General features: G+C 50.6%; 1 protein-coding gene across 1 annotated transcript in view; it reads right to left on the reverse strand.

Moving 5' to 3' along the window:
* CDK18 (cyclin dependent kinase 18) overlaps positions 1 to 2,982 on the reverse strand; it is a 75,823-nt gene extending 72,841 nt beyond the window's left edge. Inside the window, exon 1 of the mRNA XM_084611056.1 lies at positions 2,802 to 2,982. The gene's annotated coding sequence lies outside the window, so the exon portion shown is untranslated. The remainder of the gene's footprint in view (positions 1 to 2,801) is intronic.
* Between the last annotated feature and the right edge of the window lie 17,529 nt (positions 2,983 to 20,511).

Below are 20,511 nucleotides of genomic sequence, written 5' to 3' on the forward strand. Positions count from 1 at the left end.
TTGTTTTCAGCAGGTGGCCAGGGCTCTGCATGTGACACAGAAAGTGGAAGGATTGTCTGGGATTCAGGAGATCGGGTTTAATTCTCAGCTCTGCCACAGACTCCCTGAGTGACCCTGGGCAAATCACCTCATCTCTGTTCCTCAATCCGTAAAATAGGTCTAATAATCCTTCTCTTGTCTATTTAGACTGTAAACAACTTCAGGCAAGGACTCTCTCACTGTTGGTATGTGCTTGACACAATATGGCCCCTTCTCAGAGGGAGTCTAACTATTGCCATCATAAATACATCTGGAATACATTAGCCAGATTTAAAACAGCCAACTCAGAAGCCAGGGTGCATGGCTACTGCACTGTCGTCACCCATAATGTCTGAACAAGACACACAATAACTACTCACTTCATCCATTGAAGGGACCTACAAAAAGTGGCCAATTAGTGACAGTGGCCGTCACAAAAAATACAACACTAAAAATAATACTCTGTGCTTCCAAAGCACCTTCCATGCCAGCATCTCAATGCTCAGTGCAGACCCAATTGAGCAAACCTCATGGAGTGATGCAAGGTCACATTTCACAGATGGAGACACTGAGGAACAGAGGTTAAGTGAGTGACCAAAGGTCCCATGGGGAATCTGTGGCAGAGCCAAGAATAGACTCCAGATTGGTGAACTCCTGTTCTTTAGTCACAAGACCTTCCTATCTTTTCTAATGAGGGGACTTCCAGCCTTCACTGGGGAGATTATTCCACTGTCTGATTTCACCCCAAGGAAATTCACCTGATATGGTGCCTACATTTCCCTATGCCCAAGTTGATCCTGTTACTCTCTGATCCTTCCCATATGCTGTCCCATCCCCCGCCCCTCACATGCCTCTGTGGGGTTGGCTTTAGTGTCTGAAAGGCTCTTTGTGAAGTAAGATGTCTAGAGACCCATCCAGTTCCCTCCTCACCTGTCACTGGGCCTGTGATGTTGGAGCTGGGGAGAAGGCAACGTGGCACTCCTGGGTGTGTAGGCTAACACAAGCCTACAGTTGCTAGCGCAGAAGATAAACCCTCTATGTGACAACGAGTTGGTCAGTGGAGGCACGTCTGTGAAATCTCTAAACCCCTCCATCAAGGGGCAACAGACCCTGGAAAGTACTTCTCCCTTACTGGCCAGGCGAGCTGGCACACAATCCTAGCTAGCAGCACCACCCCTCTCCCTCACACTGGCAAAACCCTCCAGCACGCAGACGGGAGCAGTGCCAAAGAGGCCTTCACTGTGCCAGTTGGCAGAACGACCTGTCTGGAGAGGGGATGGTTCTGATCTCTAGTCGTGCAGCAGGGAGGCAGGTATTGCCTAGTGGACAGAGCCTCAGCTTAGGGGTCAGGAGAGCTGGGATCTGTTCCCAGCTCTGCCACTTACTCGTTGCAAGCCCTTGGACATGTCACTTCCTATGTGCCTCACTTTCCTGTACTCAGGGAATGATGCTACTTACCCAGCTTGTAAACGTGCTTAGAGAGCTAAGAGTGGAAAGTGCCAATTATTATTAGAGAGTCTAAATATCCGGCATTTGCAGGGGTAACTGTTTTCAAGCTAACTGGATTTCTTTGGTGGCCTCTCAGGAGCCTCTTCACAGCCACCTGAGGACGGAAAGCAGCCCCATTTCGCATTGATCCCACATTCAGTCTGTGGTTTGTTTTTCCGCTCTGCCCAAACTACATTGCCACTGGAAATGCCCAGCGGCCTAACTGCACCAGAACCACTGGTTACCCTGCAGCAGCCAGGGCTCCATTCATACGCACCACTTCTCAGCTTGAACCAAGCCCACTCCCATTCCATTAACCCTTTGCCTCCTGCCTGTGCAGAGTGCCATCCCCACCCCCTCATAGACACACACACAATGACGGAGCCTCAGGCTGGAGGCTGATGTTTCTTCCCTTTCGGAGTTAATGCCACCATTGTGCCAATCCGTCAGCACCGCTCATTCTGGTTTGTTTGCATATAGGGAAGGGCCAGTTAGTTAAAGCATCACTGGCACCAATTCTAGTCCTGGCGTGGCAGAGATTTGGGTTGCAGGCATTAACCACCTGATCTAGGTAACTGCTCCCCACCAGCGATGAGGGCGGTGATGATGAGGGAGCTGAAGGAAGCAACACTTAGGCGTCAACTTCCCCACATACCAGGGAATGTGCCAGAGCTATAGCGAGATGCAAAGGACACTGGCAGCCACAAAAAGTGCAGCATGAGGGGAATTCACACACGCAGGGAGAATAACCCAGCCTCAGCACGTGGACAGATGTCACACCGAGACTTCAGTGTCATCTCCTCCTGACAGCAGCCTGGCAAAGTTTCATTCTGGAGACAACAGATTTCCCCCTCCTCTCCCAGCTGGCCGGCTTCCTTCAAAGACGGGCCAATATCTTGCCCTGCGAGCAAACTCCTCAGGGTTTTGGAGAAAGGAGTGATGGAGGGGAGGGGGAACAAGGCTTCCTCAATGCCCTGCACCAAAACCAAAACACACATAGGAATCTCTTCTGCCGAGGAGGAGACCAGAATATCCTGCTGCTACATTTGGCATAAAGTTGATCTGCCTCCGTTTCGGATCTCCCACCCCCGGCCCCAACTACCCTCCCACAAAGTACAGCATGCCACCAAGAGATCAATAATCCCCGAAGAGGAAGCTGCGCTGGGAAACCAGAGGGATATAAAAGGGGGACTGCTCCTTTAAAAGCAAACCCCACTCTGTCATACCTTTGCTCTGTTTACATTGTAATGTTGGTGAAATGTGTTAACCGCACAAGGGGAAGAGCCAGTACTTACCCGCTGGAGAAAGAGGAGACTCTCCTTCTTTCTTTTTTTGCAAATCAAGTCCACTTTTGCTTCCTCAAGTCTCTCCCGTCTTCGATCTTGCCCCTGCACCAGCTGGTCTCGTCTGCCCTGGGCACTTCACTCCCAGAAAAGGTAAGGAAAGAGTCTTCCCGCAGCAACCTGAGGCTGGGGCTGCAAGAGGCACTGAGCAAAGGGAGGAGGGAGAGAGAGAGAGAGAGAAATCCTCTCAGTAGGGCTGGAGTATTTCATGTGTGACACTGGCTCCTCCCCAAAGCTGACATCCCTGCCGGGCAACTGCCAATCCTGGGGGTGTAGCAAGCCCTGCTTGGCTTGGGCTCAGATGTCTTTTCACCAGCTGTCCCAGGCTTACAAGGATCATAGAATCCTAGAAGATCAGGGTTGGAAGGGACCTCAGGAGGTCATCTAGTCCAACCCCCTGCTCAAAGCAGGACCAATCCCCAACTAAATCATCCCAGCCAGGGCTTTGTCAAGCCTGACCGTAAAAACCTCAAAGGAAGGTGATTCCATCACCTCCCTAGGTAGCCCATTCCAGTGCTTCACCACCCTCCCAGTGAAAAAATTTTTCCTAATATCCAACCTAAACCTCCCGCACTGAGACCATTACTCCTTATTCTGTCAAGGAGTGAGATGGGTGGGGGGCACAGTGTACTTCTGGTTGGCAGCAGCCACTTGCTCCTGCTCATTCGGAAAACAAATCTGGCCTCTGATCCCGCTTCCCACTCACCCAAACACCTGGTATGTCTTCACTGCAAAGTTTACTCAGGCTCTTACTAGGGGGCTGTCCACACACAAAACCCTCTCCCCCGGGGTAGGGGTGCTTTCATCCCAGGCTAGCTGGACATGTTCCTCTTTCCCTCAGCAGGGCCCCCTGCAGAATTCTTCCAGCATAGTGGGGAAACCCCAGCAAGAGCAGCTGGCTTTATGCTGCCTCCCACAGAAGTTCCTGGCAAAAAGGCAGGAGCATTTCTTTGGGGGGAGGGAAATATGGCCATCACCCTGGCTATTCCCAGCTGCCTTGGGGGCACAAACCAGGGAAGCCCTGGAGGTTGCTCTAAGCTGCAGACGATGCAGAAGATGAACTGGACCCTAGCAGCCTCCACATAAAGCCAGTGTTGCCCACTCTCACTTCTCTGATCCCAACACCACGCTCATGTGGGATGAATCTGACTCCCAGCATGAAGACACCAACAACCAACCAACCTGTGGCAAGAAAACACAAGGCTGGGGAATTGGTTGCCCACATCTTTTAGATTTCTACTTATCAGCCTAATGCGTTTCCATTAGACTCTGTGTTTGCAGCATGATCATCTTCGCCAGTAACTATTTGCTGTATTATATTTAGCCAAACATATTCAGCTTTCCAAAAACAGGCACCCATGGAAATAAAACAGGTTTACAGAAGGTATCAACATCGTCTGTCTGTGACTAATTAATTTCTCACATAACTTGCGATACCATGCCCATCCCCTCTCCAACACCGTCTGGTGGTCACTAGAATTTCAGTAACATATGTAATGTCAGGTTAAAATGTCTGCGTCATCCAAGAGGATTTGGGGGAGACGGGAGGGTTGGAATAAGATGGGGATGCTAGTAACACACCTTTGTGTGGCAGGGCATGGCATGCCTTTGAAAGAAGGCATGGAGAACAAGAGGCCAGAAGAAGGTGATGGAAAAGGGGAAGCGGATAGAAACTGACTCTAAACCAGGAAGGGAAATGCAGTAGTTAGTCTCCATTCCCTCACTCTGCCTTTTTTCCCCCTCTCCTTTTTTCATTCTGGAGAAAATCCTGGGAGATTGTCCTGTCTGTTTTCATACAGAATTGTCTGTTTTCTGCTGGACAACTCCTTGGAGACCTGGAGAAATGACGACATCACAAGAGTGTGAAAGCTGAGCAATTGGAGAGGAAGGGATTTTTAGTCAGGCTGTTTTGCTAGCTCATCTTAATACCTTTATAACTCTAACACCCAACCAAGACCTTGGGAGGGACTTGACCTTTGTGAAAGATTCAGCATCCTTACCACAATAACTGAGAAACTTCCTACCCCAACTCTCTAGTCTTCTAGAGGGCCCTCCAGCCAAAATGAGAAGTAAAGACCTTGTTGCACATCCCAGACAGACAGACCAAGAGTTGACCAGGCTTTGGAGGCTGAATTCTGCTCTCATCTTTAGAAGCTGTCCTTCCAGTTCATGTCTGAGGTATGTTAGGCAGGTGGGGTGTATAGATAAGCTAGCAGGTGAGAACTGATGGCCTGTGGTTAAGGCAGCAAACTAGACCATGGCTGATCTCAGTTCAAGCCCAGCCCTGCCACAGACTCCCTGTGTGACCTCGGGAGAGTCACTTAGTCTCTCTGTGCCTCAGTTCCCCATCTGCCAAATGGGGACCATAATCCTTCCTTTGTCTGTTTTGTCTATTTAAGATGGTAAACTCTTTGGGCAGGAACAATCTCTTAACATGTTTACATGCAATGCCTTGCACGATAGGGTGATTTCAATAGAACGGCAATTCTTGCTGCTCACGTGACACCAAAAGGAACTTCAGTCTCCACTGCTGTCAACCTGGCACCTTAAAGTCATTTAGAACCAGGAAGCAGAGTAGCATCCCAGGCCAAACATATCCAGTTAGGGACTGTGAGCCCAGAACCAAAGACAGAAAGAGAACTCACTCGCAGAACCAGTTTCAGAAGCAGCACTGGACCTGCATGCAAGCAAAGACTTTTACAAGCAATTAGTGAGCACGGATGTAAGCTCAGTGCCTGCGTCACGCCGGCTGCCTATTGGCCCATAATATTCCCCATAAAAATAAATCACATTAATCACCATGCCACGGAAGGGAGAGCTCTAATCCTGATGGGAATGACATGGAGTGGGGAAGCCAAAAATTCTGCTGGTGCAGGTGGAAGACAGGAAGATTTCCTCGTGCTAGCTGTTCAGAGACAGACTGGGAGAGAAACCACCTCAGACAAACATGGCAGCAGCATGGGAGAGGTTGGGAGCATTACACTGAATGTTAGATGTTCATTAGGATGCAGGCCAGCAACACAGTATCCCTAGTAGGGAGGCACTGAGCTCCATATTGTAACCCGCGGTTCATTCCCAACACTATCCCAAAGCAAAGTGTCCCCTAAGCAACAGTCTGCGGAGGACAGCAGGGTCTGATGGTCATTGGCCTCGAGTCAGGCACATGTCATCAGAAGCCTGTGCAATACAGAGTGGCACATTTAGGCTTGGAAGGGTTTAGACAATGTGACCTATGAGGAAAGGTTAAAAAAAACCCTGGCCATATTTAGTTTTGAGAAAAGAAGACTGCGGGGGGGACCTGACAACAGTCTTCAAATATGCTAAGGGCTGTTGTTACGAAGAGGACAGTGATCAATTGTTGTCCACGGCCACTGGAGGTAGCACAAGAAATGGGCTTAATCTGCAGCATGGGAAATTTAGATTAGATATTAGGAAAACCTTTCTAACGCTATGGGTAGTTAAGCTCTGGAACAGGCTTCAAAGGGAGGCTCTAGAAATCCCTGTCATTGGAGGTTTTTAAGCAAAGGTTGGACAAACACCTGTCAAGGCTGGCCCAGGTTTACCTGATCTGCAAGCCCAAGGGGCTGGACTTGATGAGCTCCTGAGGTCCCTTCCAGCCTGGCATTTCTCTGATTCAGTGATTTGCAAGGCAGTGTGGAAGGTGTTTTTCCAAAATGGCAGTTTAGCAGCTGGGTGGAATGGAGGCATGTTTGGGTTTTTTCCAAAGTCCTGCTGTGCCCACGAACTAGGGCTGCGAAATCAAGCAATCGTGTGAAATTTCAAAGGCAAATTTTGCTGAAATGAGCTTGTTGCAGTGAGGAATATTTTTCAAAAATGGGTCTGGTTTGGAAGTCGCAACAGCTTGCTGAAGCCAATGATTGTGAGCATGGCAGCTTCTCCTGGGGATATTTTGCTCAGTGAATCCGTGGGGCTGGACAGGGAAGTGAACCCTGGAGCTGTTACAGAAATGCAATTCCTAGTGCACAGATTGGTCAAACTGCAGCCAATGGGTCAGATGCGGTCTGGGGAGCTCCACAGGGAAGCCCATGGCTGCTTTCATGTTGGATACAGGTTGCATCCCTTGGAGACATCAGACCTCCTCCTACCCAGCCTGGCTCCTTGTGCAGTCACTTACCCCTCCATAACATGAGTGCAGATGCTCACAGATCTGGACAGCAGTGTTTACATCCACTGCCCATTCATTTTAGTCAGGGGAAATGGCTACATAGGATGCCAGGCAGTGGAGAGTCAAGCCCAGCAGGTAACTCTCCATCTCGATCCAGATAGGCCTGGCATGCCGGGACCTGCACCAACATGGGCTGCACCTCCACATGAGCAATGACAGCCGCTGCAATCTGTTCTGTTTCATGCCAGTTAGGCCCAGCCCTGGGGCTCCTGTCAAGTTGCCAGCATGGCCCTTAAGTGGGCACCCCCAAGGACCGGTGGGTTAGGATTCTGCGGGAATGTCCATAGTAGCAGGTGAATTCCCGAGATGGGCATAGAGATATGGGCACGTCCACCCTCTACACAGAGAGCACCATGTTTCTTCCTTAAAGCCAGAGCACCTCCCCACCCCAAGGATGAGCCAACAGTAGAGAGATCCCAGATGACACTGCTGAGCTACGGGGGTAATGGGTCCTTTTGCTAGAGATGGGGAGGAGGTTTCCCTGCCAACAGTTTTCGAGGAGAGGCTGGTGAGTCCTGAGCAGCATTCTAATCACAGACTCCAGAAGGGATTTGCTCAGGCTGTTCTTCTCTACAGCGCTCTCCTTCAACTGGTGCATCTGCATTCTGCAGATCCATGCAAGCCCTGGCCCCAGAGGAAATCATAGAATCATAGAATATCAGGGTTGGAAGGGACCTCAGGAGGTCATCTAGTCCAACCCCCTGCTCAAAGCATGGAGCAGAACCTAGTGTTCCAGCATTCTGCAGGCAGGGGAGCAGGAGAGATCATTCACCATCATTCACCAAAACCAGGGGGTGCAACCCCACTGCTCCCACCCCATTCCTGGGTAACTTGTACTAGGTTGGAGATGAGGAAACAGCTGGGTACCACCTGGGCAGGGCAGCATGGGGAGGAGCTGTGTTTACTGGCAGACCTTCCTGCTTCCCACTGGAGAATTTGTATTGGGTTATTTGTCATTTCAGATGCATGGCCTCAATTCTGTTGTGTTTTGATGTCGGTTGGAGTGAAGGATTGATAAACTCTGAGGCAGGGACATCCCTCCCTATGTATACAAAAAGCACCTTGCACGTTGCAGCTTGTAGGTGCTATAGTGCTACAAATAAAAGAAGAGCCCGGCAAGTGAAGTAGGGAGGGGTTATTATCCCAATTTAATAGATGGGGAAACTGAGGCACGGAGCATTGAAATGACTAAGAGGGGAGTTCAGTATTCATGATCCATTCTGCAGCTGGTCCCTCCGTGCTGAGATTGGCAGCGAGGGAACCAAATGCATGGCAGTTTTCGTACTACAGGCCCAGTCCGCTATAAATGCACCGAGACCCCAGCTTGTTGCATACAAGCCACCAAACAGCAAGCACGATGACCTCTCCTAGCTACCAGGCTGGGCTGGAGGTGACCTGCTGGCAAGTTGACCAAACCCCTGAACCATCCATCCCAGAGATCTTTCGTTTTCAATCACCCTTTGGCCCTCCCTGATCTCCCCTAACACCGATCTCAGCCTCCAAGCCTGGAAATGCAGCCCGGCCAATCTGCGCTAAAAGAGCTGGGCATTCCATGCTGGCAGGCTGCTAGCATCCTCGATGGAGCCACTCAGGTCCCGGGCACCAGCACCACCCTCTACGTAATTCCACACCCATCTAGAGCAACATCCGTCTGTGGAGCTCAATGCCCTGGTGCAGACCTTCAGGGCTCAGACCCCGCAGCATCCCTGCGAGGCAGGGGAACATTCGCCTCGTTTGATTGCAGGGGATACTAAGGCACAAGGGAGGCTGAGCAAATTGTCAAAGGTGACAGGGAGTGAATGAAAGAGCTGGGAATAAAGCCCTGGTTCCCAGTCTGGTGTTCTAACCATTAGACCCCACTTCCTCTGAGAGGCAGGACTGGAACCCAGGAGCGTTGGTTCTCAGCCCACTGCTCTAACCACTAGGCATACCTATTAATAAAAAGTCATGACAATCCTATACTGAGCACTCTAACCTGGGTGCATCTGACAGTCTAGACTGGACAAGTAAAGAATCTGCTGCAGGAAGTACATACTAACCCCATCTGCTAGTCTATGGAACAAGTGTCAGCACAAGGGGAAGTCACCTCTTTTCTTTAAGCAATCCCCCTGCCTTCACCTCACTTCCAAGTAGAGCAATACTGGAATGGCACAGCTGTCCCAGATCCCGGAGGATTCACAGTGGTGCAGTTACAGATGTTCACACGCAGGTTTTCTCCCCTGCTAACCCAAGACAGCTCACGTGCACAAACACGCTCCACTCAGACAGAAGCAGGCAGATTGTCCTGCTCCCTGAAGACCTTACAGTGTGTTTTAGAGTCTCTCCTTCCAGTGAGCACTTCACCTTCCCATCACCCTGCCACCCGGGAGCTACATAGGCACTGACTCCCGGAGACAAAACATGTCAATCTCTGCTGCCCACGTCACGTTAGTCTCTTGCACACACCCCGAGGCACATGAAAATCATTGCCAGGATGCCAACCACGGAAGCGTTCGGTCTGACCTTTAGATTCAAGATGGGCGACTTCATTGGCAAAATGTGCAACTGGCCACTGATTTTGGGTGCCCAATCTGAGTCACCTGGGACCTGGTGTTCACAGGGTACCAAGTGCCCCTGCAAATCCCACTGATTTCACCTGGCGCTGCGAGGGCTCAGCAGCCTCTGAAAACACACAAAACCAGCATCCGCTTTTGCAAAATTGGGGCCCGAGGCAGATGATTTTTGCTGCTGCCTTGAGTTAGAGCAGACAGCTGCGCATCAGGACTCCGGGGTTCTGCTCCTGACTGTGCGGGACCTTGGACAGGCTAAGACCTCTCTCCATGCCTCCGTTTCCCCAGTTTGTAGGCTTACCTAACTTGTGTCGGGCACATTGAGATCTTCAGCTGAGGGGAATGTTAAACTGCTATTATCCTGTCATTTCCTCCCTTCCCCCCATCCTACATGTGCTAAGAGGGGTTTGTTGATCACCACGTTATCTAAATAACTTCTTATTGAAGTAGCTGTCACCACAGGCACAGCTTATACCAGACATTCTTCATGCCTCTGTTCCAGCATGTGGCAGTAAAGCTGCCCCACCCAAAGGCCAAGTACCATTCAGGTAACAGACCACGGATCGTTTGGAGGTTAGCTGAGCCTGTGTACCTAAAAATTCAAGCAGATCTGACCTCCGCTGGCTATTTCAAAATTGGCACTTTGCTTTTGTAGAGGCTAAAGCAGCAGCAGCTTCTTATTGCTGGTACCACAGGAGTGCCAGCAGCCTTGGTCAATATCAGGGCCCCGCGGTGCTAATACACAGAGCCAGAGAAAATCCCTGCCCCAAAGAGCTTACAGTCTAAATTGACAAGATGGATAAAGGGAATATTGTTATCCTCATTTTACAGGTGAGGAATTGAAGTACAGGAAAGAGTGGGCCAGATTTGGATACTCTTACACTGAGTAATACCTACTCCCACTGAGATGTGACTTGCCCATGTTCACAAAGGGAATCTGTGGCAGTGTCTAGAAATGAGCAGAATGTGTCCTACATCCCAGTACAGTGCACCAGCCACAAAACCATCCCACATGGGAATTATTCACCTGAGGGTACATCTACACTGCACACTAAGCTGGGACTCTGACTCCGGTTTGAGCTCATGTCCCCGTTCTGTCCACATACAAATCAGTCTAACTCGGGTGAACAAGCAGGTCCTAGGACCCTGCTGGGGTGGGGAGTGCATCAGAGCCTGAGTCCTGCAGTGACCCAGGTCCAAACCCTGTCATTGTGGCCTCAGGTCAAGCTGCAAACCTGAGTCAGGAAGTCTGCGCAGTGCAGTGTGGACGTGTTTGCATGGCTAAGAGAGCTGGGTCCAGCAACTGTAAACTCAGGTTCACAGTGCAGTGTGGATGCTCAAGCCCACACACTCAGTTTACAATTCAGTGTGGACATACCCTTAGACACACTTCAGCCAAAAAAAAAAAAATCCATCAACTAACCTCATTGCACTCAACTAAACTCACTGGACGTTACGCTACACACCTCACACACACTAAAAACATACAGTCAGCCAAACACAGTTGACCATAGCAACCAACAGACCAATAGGAAAACAATAAATCCAGCAGCACCTAGTCTCAATTTTGCCCTTGCAGCATCACCATAACAACAGATCCACCAATCGGAGCCGGAGAACTGTGCACTTAGCAACCAGAGGCAGATGAATTACATGGGAATAAAAATTATGCAGAAAGTATTTTTTCCAAGCTTTTCATGTAAATCCATTCAAAAGGCCTTTGGACACTGCAAAGCCGGAGCCTGAAACGCAGGGCCATGTCAAATGAACAATAAGGTTGCAATCAATAGTTGCTCTTTTCCACCCAAGAGGCTCTTGGGGCCAAAGACACGGGGTTATCCTAGGGAGAAGTTTGGCCATCGGTTTGCACTACTTAACTCTTGGCTGTGTGGTTCAGAATGGCTCCTTTCTGCCCCTTACGCAGCCAGCATATAGGAGAACGGGCATCACTTACCTGGAAACCTCAGAGAGATGGGGCAGGCATCCAGAACTTGCTAACACTAGGGCTGAAGCAGGACTTAAGTAGTGCATTGGTCTGGGCTTAGCCCTCTGCACTGTGGGGATAGTCACCCTCTCCAAAGAGCAGTGGGTCTTTGGGGGAAGCAAGCAGGAGTGTTTGGCTGGAGTTGCTCAGGGAAGATTTGCTAGGGGCTGCTGAGAGACAGGTGTGGCCCGGCTGTAAGGAAAGGAGCAACAGTTCCTGACAGAGGGATAGATTACAGTCACATTTGCTACTCTGGCATCTGTGCTCCAAGTCTGAAATTGAGGCTTCTGGGCTCTGTGAGCTCAAATGGGTTTCCCCTGCCTGCCTCCCTGGCCCACGTTCCTGGGATTGCGGAGGTTGGGAAGATGTTCTAGACCCCGTGCTGCAAAGAGGCTCCCAAGCAGGGAAAAACTGATGGAACTTTCCTCACATTCAACTCGCCTTGCTCCTCCCTGCCATCTCCCTTTCCCCTCTGATTCCTAGGAGAGACACAGGCTCAATTAATCCGCATATTTGCTGCTAATTATTTACAGAGCCACAAATTGGAGAAGTGGCTCTTGCATGGATGTGGCTAACAAATGCTTACTGACCAGGAGTCAAGGCTGCCCGTTGCTGCCTAACTTCGCTCCCAGGGTTTGAAGAGAACATGGAAGTCAATGGTGTAGTGGCTGGGGAAGAGGAATGCAAAGGGACTGGATATTCAGGCAACTCCCTTCTGGGTCAGCTATCCCAGGTATACTGAGGTTAAGAGAGGAACACACTGAAGCACCTAATTATAAGATTAGCTGGGAGCAATCTGAGTTATCACACAGGAACTGGCACTCCCCATGCTGAGGCAAATTGCTCTCTTCTAATGGCTGCTTATCACTAGGATAAATCCATGGACAATACTGGGGAAGCATTTGGCCCACAGAGTATCCTGGGGGGAGAAGGTCAGATATTAGATACTATGTGAGATGAGTTTGGGGAGGGACTCAGCCCACTTCCCAGTGGGCTGGTGTCCATAGCACAAATACCCCTTCCACAGCTGGCCCACAGGGTTGGCAGCTTCAACAGAGAAGCCAGGTCTGAGGAGGACGCTCGCCCCTGTGCAGGACAGCACCCCAAAACCTACCATTTAAGGAGGGCGGAGGGCAGACGTGGTGCCTAGGCCATGTGCTGGGCCTCTGCATGCGGGCGGACTTTGCTCTGACTCAACGGGCTAAGGAGACTCAGCTCCCGTCCAGTCTCTAGCAGAGGTGGGACACGTTAGCAGGATAGCACGGCGGATGTCTGCACTGTCACTGCCCATTGATTTCGACGGAAGCGGGATGCCCACCTTTCTTAGGCTTGGCTAAAAGACCCAGCTGGTGTGCTGATTTGTCCCACACACAAGGCTGGGGATGGCAGGGAGTTGGGGCTCACTCACAGGACAGAGTCGAAAGCAACACCCTGAAGCATTTAGGGGTTCATAAAGACCACCCCCTTGTCTAGAAAAGGGTTAGATGTTAAGGACAAAACTCTCCTCACTCCTCTGCTCTATGGGTGGCCAACTTGAGATGTTTTAAAGGAGTCTGACTTTTCAGAGGTGCTGAGCACCCTCAATTTAATGGGAGCTGCAGCTGCCGCATCTCTGAAAAACAGGCCCCTTTAAGATGTCTCAAGCTGGGCAGCCAAACATTGAAACACCAGAACCAAAGACCATTTTGGGGAGTTTGGGTCCTTAATTCTGAAGGAGGAAATCATCTGGTGAAGGCACTGGATTAGGAGCCAGGACTCCTGGGTTCTATTCTTTTCTCTACCACAGCCTTGCTGGGTAGCCTTGGTCAAGCCACTTATGGTGTGATCTCCAGAAGTGCTGAGAACCCACAACTCATGATTAAATCAACAGAAGCTGCCACGGCTCAGAATCTCTGAAAATCAGGCCACTGATTGCTCTCTGCCTCAGTTTCCTCATCCGAAAAGTGTGCGTGTGGGGGTTAGTTACACTTGCTCACACAAGGGTGTTGTGAGGCTTAATCTGTCGATGTCAGTAAGATCCTTGGGTTGGAATAAGCTAGAGAAGGGCAGATCTTTGTTATTATTATTTGTTCTTTGGAGAGCGACAATGAAGCCCGGCTCCACATAGATGTGGGAAATGCCACGGGTGGCAAAAGCAACGTACATGTAATATGCAACTCCCTGGGTCTCCTTCTCTCTCTCAGGCAGAGCAGTCAAATGCCAATGCCAAAGGAATTTGCTCCAGCCATGGACCCTGTCCTCTACGGCGCCGTGTGAACTGAGCACAGACAGAGGTGAGATAAATTGGTGGAACAATCCATCTCCCTCCACTGAGGACTCATTGACAAGCTTCCCTTTTTCCAAGCCAAGGGATCCGTCCCGCTGGCTTAGTCCTGGGCCAGGAACAAACCTCTCTCCTGCCACAGGTGAGCGAGGGCATGGAGCCAGGACTTGGCTGCCTTCGCAGGAGCTGGGTTAAAGAGCTACAGGGAAGGGTCTGCCTGCAGGGAGGAGCAGGAGCAAACAGGCAGCTCGGGTGCGTGAACAGCAGGTCAAACCCTTCCCTTGCAGAGCATTGCTGTGGCTAATTCATTTGCGTGTCTGCAGAAGCACCTGCCCAGTGCTCGGTCCTCTCCAGACAGACAAGAAGGGGCGGTCACTGCCCCAAGCATGTCACAGCCTAAGGACAGCCAGAGGTCAAGGAAGGGGGTGAACACAAGGGCCTTTCTAGCCACATCAACAAGATTCCCCAGGAGCTGCGCAGACGGGTCACTTTTCGAGGGGGGAGGGCTTAGCAGATGAGTTCAGGGAGGGCGAGTGTGCCTGGGGGAAGGCATGGAGGTGACTGTCCAAGAGACTGACAAAGGGGAGGACCAGGGTGGGAATGCTGGTGGAGCGGAGGGGGCAGGGGGAAGCTTGAGTGATGCGAATCACACCCCACTGACTGCTGTCCAGTGCTCCACTTGGAGACCAACCGTACCAGTTACAGCTGGGTGAAGAGCACCTGCATGTGGCTGATTCAGCAGGTCAGATGAGAGGATCCCTGTGGCCCCTCCTGACCGTATAACAGGGCTTTCTGGAAAGAAAGGGTCGCAGCAATGCACATGGCTGGCTCGCCCCAGGGAGAAGAGCTTTGATGGCACAGAGAGGGGAATGGCAGGGGCCACTCACACACTCGCTGCCGCATCTGCCATCACCAGGACACCGTGCTGGGGTCTGCTCCCCGCAGCTCAGCCCATTTGCTATTTTCAGCCCGAGCAGGGGACCCAGCACAGCCCTTGCCTTCCGCAAACACTGGTGCAGCCGGAGGGTTTGTCAGCTCCACGGCAACAGGTGGGAGAGGGGAGCAGGAAAGCATTTCTGAGAGGGAAAGCAAAAGGAGCTAGTCACGGCACATACAGCGCCCGGCGCAGAGCCCCCTGAGGCTGACCAATGGCTGGGCCTGTCCACCGCACCCATGCACCACGCTGGGGTTAGAGGGGCATGGAGAGGGCACGGCCCCACATCTGGGATCCGCTGCAGGTAACCCTGTGTTCCAGATCCCCTCTGGCCCAGACTGCTCCATCCAGGGCATTGGAGCACGCTGTCCTGTCCCTTCCCCTCCCGTCACACAACGCCTGCTAACAGACCCGACATCCACTGCTCTCTGCTGTTATAATTAGGGAGGCAAAGCAGATGGCAAAAACTGTAGTCGAAAGAAGGAAAACCAAATGAAGCTGTCTACTACTGCAGGCCAATCTGCCCTCTCAGAGCAATCCGGGGGCTCAGGAATGCCGGGGCTGCTCTTGGGTGATCTGCCAGCGCACACGGGATCAGGTGCGGCAAAGACTCTGCCTGCAAGGGCTTCACCCTCATTTCAAATGGCATTTGGAAACTGCCAGGCTCGCAATGTGCTCCAGATGGAAACACTGCTGGCATGTGCCACTCGGCAGAGGCCCAAGAAGCAGCATGGTCTAGTGGCTAGGGCTCAGGAGTCCTGGGTTCTAGTCCCAAGTCTGCCACTGACCTGTTGTGTGATCACGGGCAAGTTTGCTTGTGAGGAGAATCACCATCTAGCCATCGCATGGGGAGGAACTCCAGCCCTGTGCACAAAGCCAGCAGAAAACCCCACTTCAGCCCCCGGGGACAGAGTTTGAAGAGAGGGATTCAAGCCTCCTACACTGCAGAAAATCTGGTTTGGGGACAGATCCGTAGAACCTGATTCAGATGGGACTTACATGATGCACCGGCCTTGAGTTGGCCATTGGCATGGGGAGAATGGCAGCCATGGTTAGCAGAAGCTCCTGGCCAGTGGTGTCAAATGACACACAGCTCTCAGTTCCCTAGGTAAATCTACAGCAGGATTTTTTCCCTAGCTGAAGACCCCTAATATTTCATTAGCAGTGTCATTCTCAAGCTATTAAGTGGTCCAATGGTATCTGGAGCCTTTTATTCCCCACACTCTATGAATACATCCTGAAAGCCTTTGTACTGCCATGGTGCAGACAGGCTTGCTTCCCTTTTAGATAGTAGGGGCTGAAGATTCACCCTGCAACCCCAGCTCTGGCAGAGGCATGGTACTCCATGGAAGGGATAACTGTCCTCCAGTGGACTACACAGAAGCCTAGGACTCCAGGCACCTGGATTCTAGTCCTGACCCTGCCACTAAATTATATATGACACTTGAGCAAATCAAGTTCGAGTTTAATTTCCAGAACTGCAGAGCACCCACAACACCTGCTGAAATCAATACGACCTGCAGGTGCTCAGCATCTCTGAAAATCAGCCCCTAAAAAAACCAAACCAAAACAAAAAAAACCCAAACGCTCCTTGCCTCAGTTTCCCCATCTATTAAACAGGGCTGAGCCAGCTCTGAGGTCTCAGAACGAAAAGGCTCCATAGACTCACCAAAGAATGATCATTACTATTAACTCCATGCCGTTCATCTCCGACAGGGAACCAGCTCCCCAAAACAACCAGGGGAACATACAACGTGCAGTATTTTAGCAAATCTTTAGACTGCTCCCCTGCACATGTCTCCAGCTGTGCTTATCCATCATGGGAAAAGCCCTACTTGAATTGCAGGATGATCTTCAAATAATTGCAGTTGAGTTGCAGATAAGACATGGAAAAGTAATAACGGACCTTTATCGATAGCGGTAATTTCGAAAAGCCAGAGTAGAGCAATGTTTTTAAAGAAAAATTTGCTGGAACAATGTAAACATTCTGGTATTGTTATGCATGATGATTTTTTTTATATAATCAAGCATTTTGCTGCAACTATGTTATGTTCATTAAAAAAAAAGCCACTGGTCCAATATAAAATCCAGAAGACTAAAGAAGTCTTAACACAACTGCTGTAGATTCCGAGTTAGGGCAGCACTAATGTATACTCAAAAGGTCTGCAAAATTGTGGATTGTGCAAGGTAAGCGCATTTAAAAAACTGCGGTGGACGCCTAATGTTGCGGGATCTACAATTTTCGCAATATTGCGAATGAAATAGGGCCTGGATCACGGGACAGGAAATAAGTGAGCTGGCGCATTTCAAAACCCGGTTGGTGAAGCAGCACAAAAGGGAATTCTGGGTACTTGCAGAATCATCCTGCCTTGTAAGACCCAGATGTTCTGAACAAATGCAGCCAAGCTCGGATACATGCTGGTTCGATCTGTAACTTAAAGCCCAGGGGAACTGTCCCTTTAGATTGCAGATAGCTCTCTCCCCACTACCCTGGCCTCTATGGCTGGGGCAGAATTCCCCTGGCACCAGAGCATTACAGGACCAGTGTAACTGACCCTGCCCTGCTCCCCTGGCTAGGCCCAGTGTAGGGCGCATAAGGGATGAGACAGGGGGTTTCTGCAATGCATAACACTCCGGGCACTGTAGGCTATGACAGCCCTTGGGCAGCCCTTAGGAGGCTGCCATAAATGATAGCATCACCCCGAGTTGCTCTCAGTCATGTTAGGTACCAAACTGGTCCTCATCTGGGCCAGAATCTGGGGATCTTAAAGGCATCTTTGCCCACCCCTCCCTGTGCCGTGCCTCCAAGAAGGGCAGCACAGAACCGGACTTGTAATCTACAAAACACCCACCAACCACAGCTCAAATCCAAAGTAGCAAATCCTAATGCTGATAATTAAACAGCGCAATTCTAGCACTGCTTTGATGAATGAAGCAGCTTTCCCTGCACTTGCAGAGCTGCCAAAGCAATGGCTGAAGGTTCTGTCAGGACTGGTCTCTATGAAGCTTCTCTCTACACTGTCGAGAGCCTTATAAATTACATCCAGAAACTCCACAGAAGAGCACCTGCATTTGCAGGAGCTGGATGTGACCCTCCTAGCATTCACATGGTGTACATCGGGAATAATGCCATTACGTCAATGAAGCTACATTTGTGTAGAACTGAGAGCAATGAGTACAAGGTTAGAATAACTGTTTATGGCTTTAAATCTTTTGGTTCACAAGCCTCCGGATATAACCAACATATTTTTAGCTGCTTACTCGTTAAGCAAACATAAGGGAAATGTCAGGGTGATTTTGCATATTGTGCTGGACTTTGCACATTTACTCTGTCATGCTGAAGATTCTGGATCCAAACCAAACCCCAGATCCAAACAGCTCCCAACTTTGTGGGGGGTGGCGTGGGAATGGGGCTAGTATATGAAGGCAGATCCTACTCACAATTTTGCAGCTGGTTCCATTTAGACAACACCAACCTGGAATCCAACATCCCCAAAGTTTGGGGTGCTTGGGATACAGATCTAAACGTTGGGTGCTCAAGCCCCTATTTAACACTGATCTGGTTTGGGATGATTCTGCAGATCGGCTTTCGGAGACCACATTTGGTGGCTTCACTTTAGTCCTGCACAAAATGACGGTTCACACGACAGACCTAAATCCATCAAACTATCAGAAACCCTTGAAAACTGCTACAGGAAGCACAGAGCTTAAACGGAGAGGCCAATTCTGTTTGGAGGTTCATTGTAAGTTGCCAGGAACACAAACCTGAAAGCAAAGCTCAAGAGGAGGAAGAAACCATACGAAGCAAAAGGAATGGAAAAAAAAAAAAAGCAAACTCAAATGAACCAGCCAAAGATGCTGAGTGGTGTGTGGCTCTAGACACAGCTTCAAACTTGCTGACGTAAATGAGACGCTGACCTGAAGCGCTGAGTCTGCATCTGATGTAGGGTGGACTTCCAGTTAAACAGCTGAGACTCCAGGGAGGCAGTATGGATAAGGAACCGGTCTGGAAGTGGGGAGATCTGGGTTCTAATCTCTCTGCTGCTGGGTGAAGATTGGGCAAGTTGCTTCTGCTCTCTGTGCTTCAGCTTTCTCCTCTAGAAAACATTTCATAGATAGGTATCACGGGGCACAATTCAGGAACACACAGGGAGGATGCTAGCGAAGGGCACAGGGTTATTCTACGGGTCTGGTTCTGAGCTTTTTGACTGGGGACTCATGACCTAGACATGACATTACCAGGAGGAAGACATTTATGGGCCAGATTTTTAAGGGCTCAGCACCCAACCTGCTTACAGCTGATCACTGCGTAGGTGGGAGCTGAGCTCTTCTGAACATCTGACCCTGACTGTGGGGGTCTGAGCCCTTTTGAAAATTCTAGCCTGTGTCATCATGTCCCACAGTAGCCACTCCGTATGGCGGCCAGCACGCTGGGACAGCCACCTCAAAGGATGTGAGCAAGTCCCAGATGCACTTCCTGGACTGCGGAAGAGACCAGCCGCAATAGGTTTGTTATCAGTCACCTGGTTAGATAAGGCACAGCTGATCCGCTGTGACTCTGCTGCAGGGAGCCAGCCCGGGTCCCTCCCTGTCTCCCTCCAACGCCCTGCAAATGAGAATTAAGCGCCATCTCCTGCCCTCTGCCACCTCCGTTTACCTGCCCTCTGCTGTGGCTGGATCTGAACCCGGGTCCCTCTCGTGCGTTGCCATGAGCAGACCCTGCTGCTGCTCCTGTCATAGCTGCTTCCCTGTTAGCTGAGAGATCAGAGACAAAGTGAGGCAGAGCGCAGAGCCCTGGGGCTGTTGGATCTGCTAGCTTCACATGGCAGAGGTTTGGGGGGAGCAGACACACCTGCACAAAGACACTGATATCAGGAAAAAGAAAAGGAGTACTTGTGGCACCTTAGAGACTAACCAATTTATTTGAGCATGAGCTTTCGTGAGCTACAGCATCCGATGAAGTGAGCTGTAGCTCACGAAAGCTCATGCTCAAATAAATTGGTTAGTCTCTAAGGTGCCACAAGTACTCCTTTTCTTTTTGCGAATACAGACTAACACGGCTGTTACTCTGAAAACTGATATCAGGGCAGCTCTTATGTTTAAAGGGTTTGTGGGGTGCAAAGCCCTGGAGAATGACATCCTGGTTAGCCACCGGACAGGTGCAGCCTGGGAACAAGGCAAGCTTCCCCGCACACTCTCAGCCTGGCCCGGGAGGGACCCTTTGCAGCGGGAAAACAAGCCAGCTCGCTCCTTGGCCTCTCTGCTTCCGAGCGCCAAGGAGGGAGCCAATTAGTGCCAGTTGATTGGTGCCGTGGAAAGCCAGGCTCTCAGGCCGTGAGCACCACCTGGTTTCCCAGAGGGCAGCATGAAGCCAGCTGACCCAGGCTGGATTCAGGCTGGCGACCAAAGGGGAGAATCAGCTCTGGAGCCCATCACCAACCTCACTGAGCTACCAGTGTGCGACGGGCTGCTTTGTTGTTCTGGTTAAAAACAGTATAATGAACTGGCTAGTGTGTCTGAGCGCCCCCTACTGGATGGGATCACAACTAAACAGGTGTGTGTCACACACCCCTTACCGCTAATGGTAAGATTCTCCTCTACTTCAAGTGCAGTCTGAACCCTGTCCCCTTGTACCGCTGACAGTCCCTGTGATATCTCTCTCTGAACTCTTGTCCTCAGAGCACAACAGCTCTGCAGTGCCCTGCCAGCTCCTCTGGTATCCCCAGAGTCCCTGGGCTGGCAGCAT

This window comes from Lepidochelys olivacea, assembly GCF_965140295.1.
Source record: "Lepidochelys olivacea isolate rLepOli2 genome assembly, chromosome: 21".
NCBI classification, from domain to species: Eukaryota; Metazoa; Chordata; order Testudines; family Cheloniidae; genus Lepidochelys; species Lepidochelys olivacea.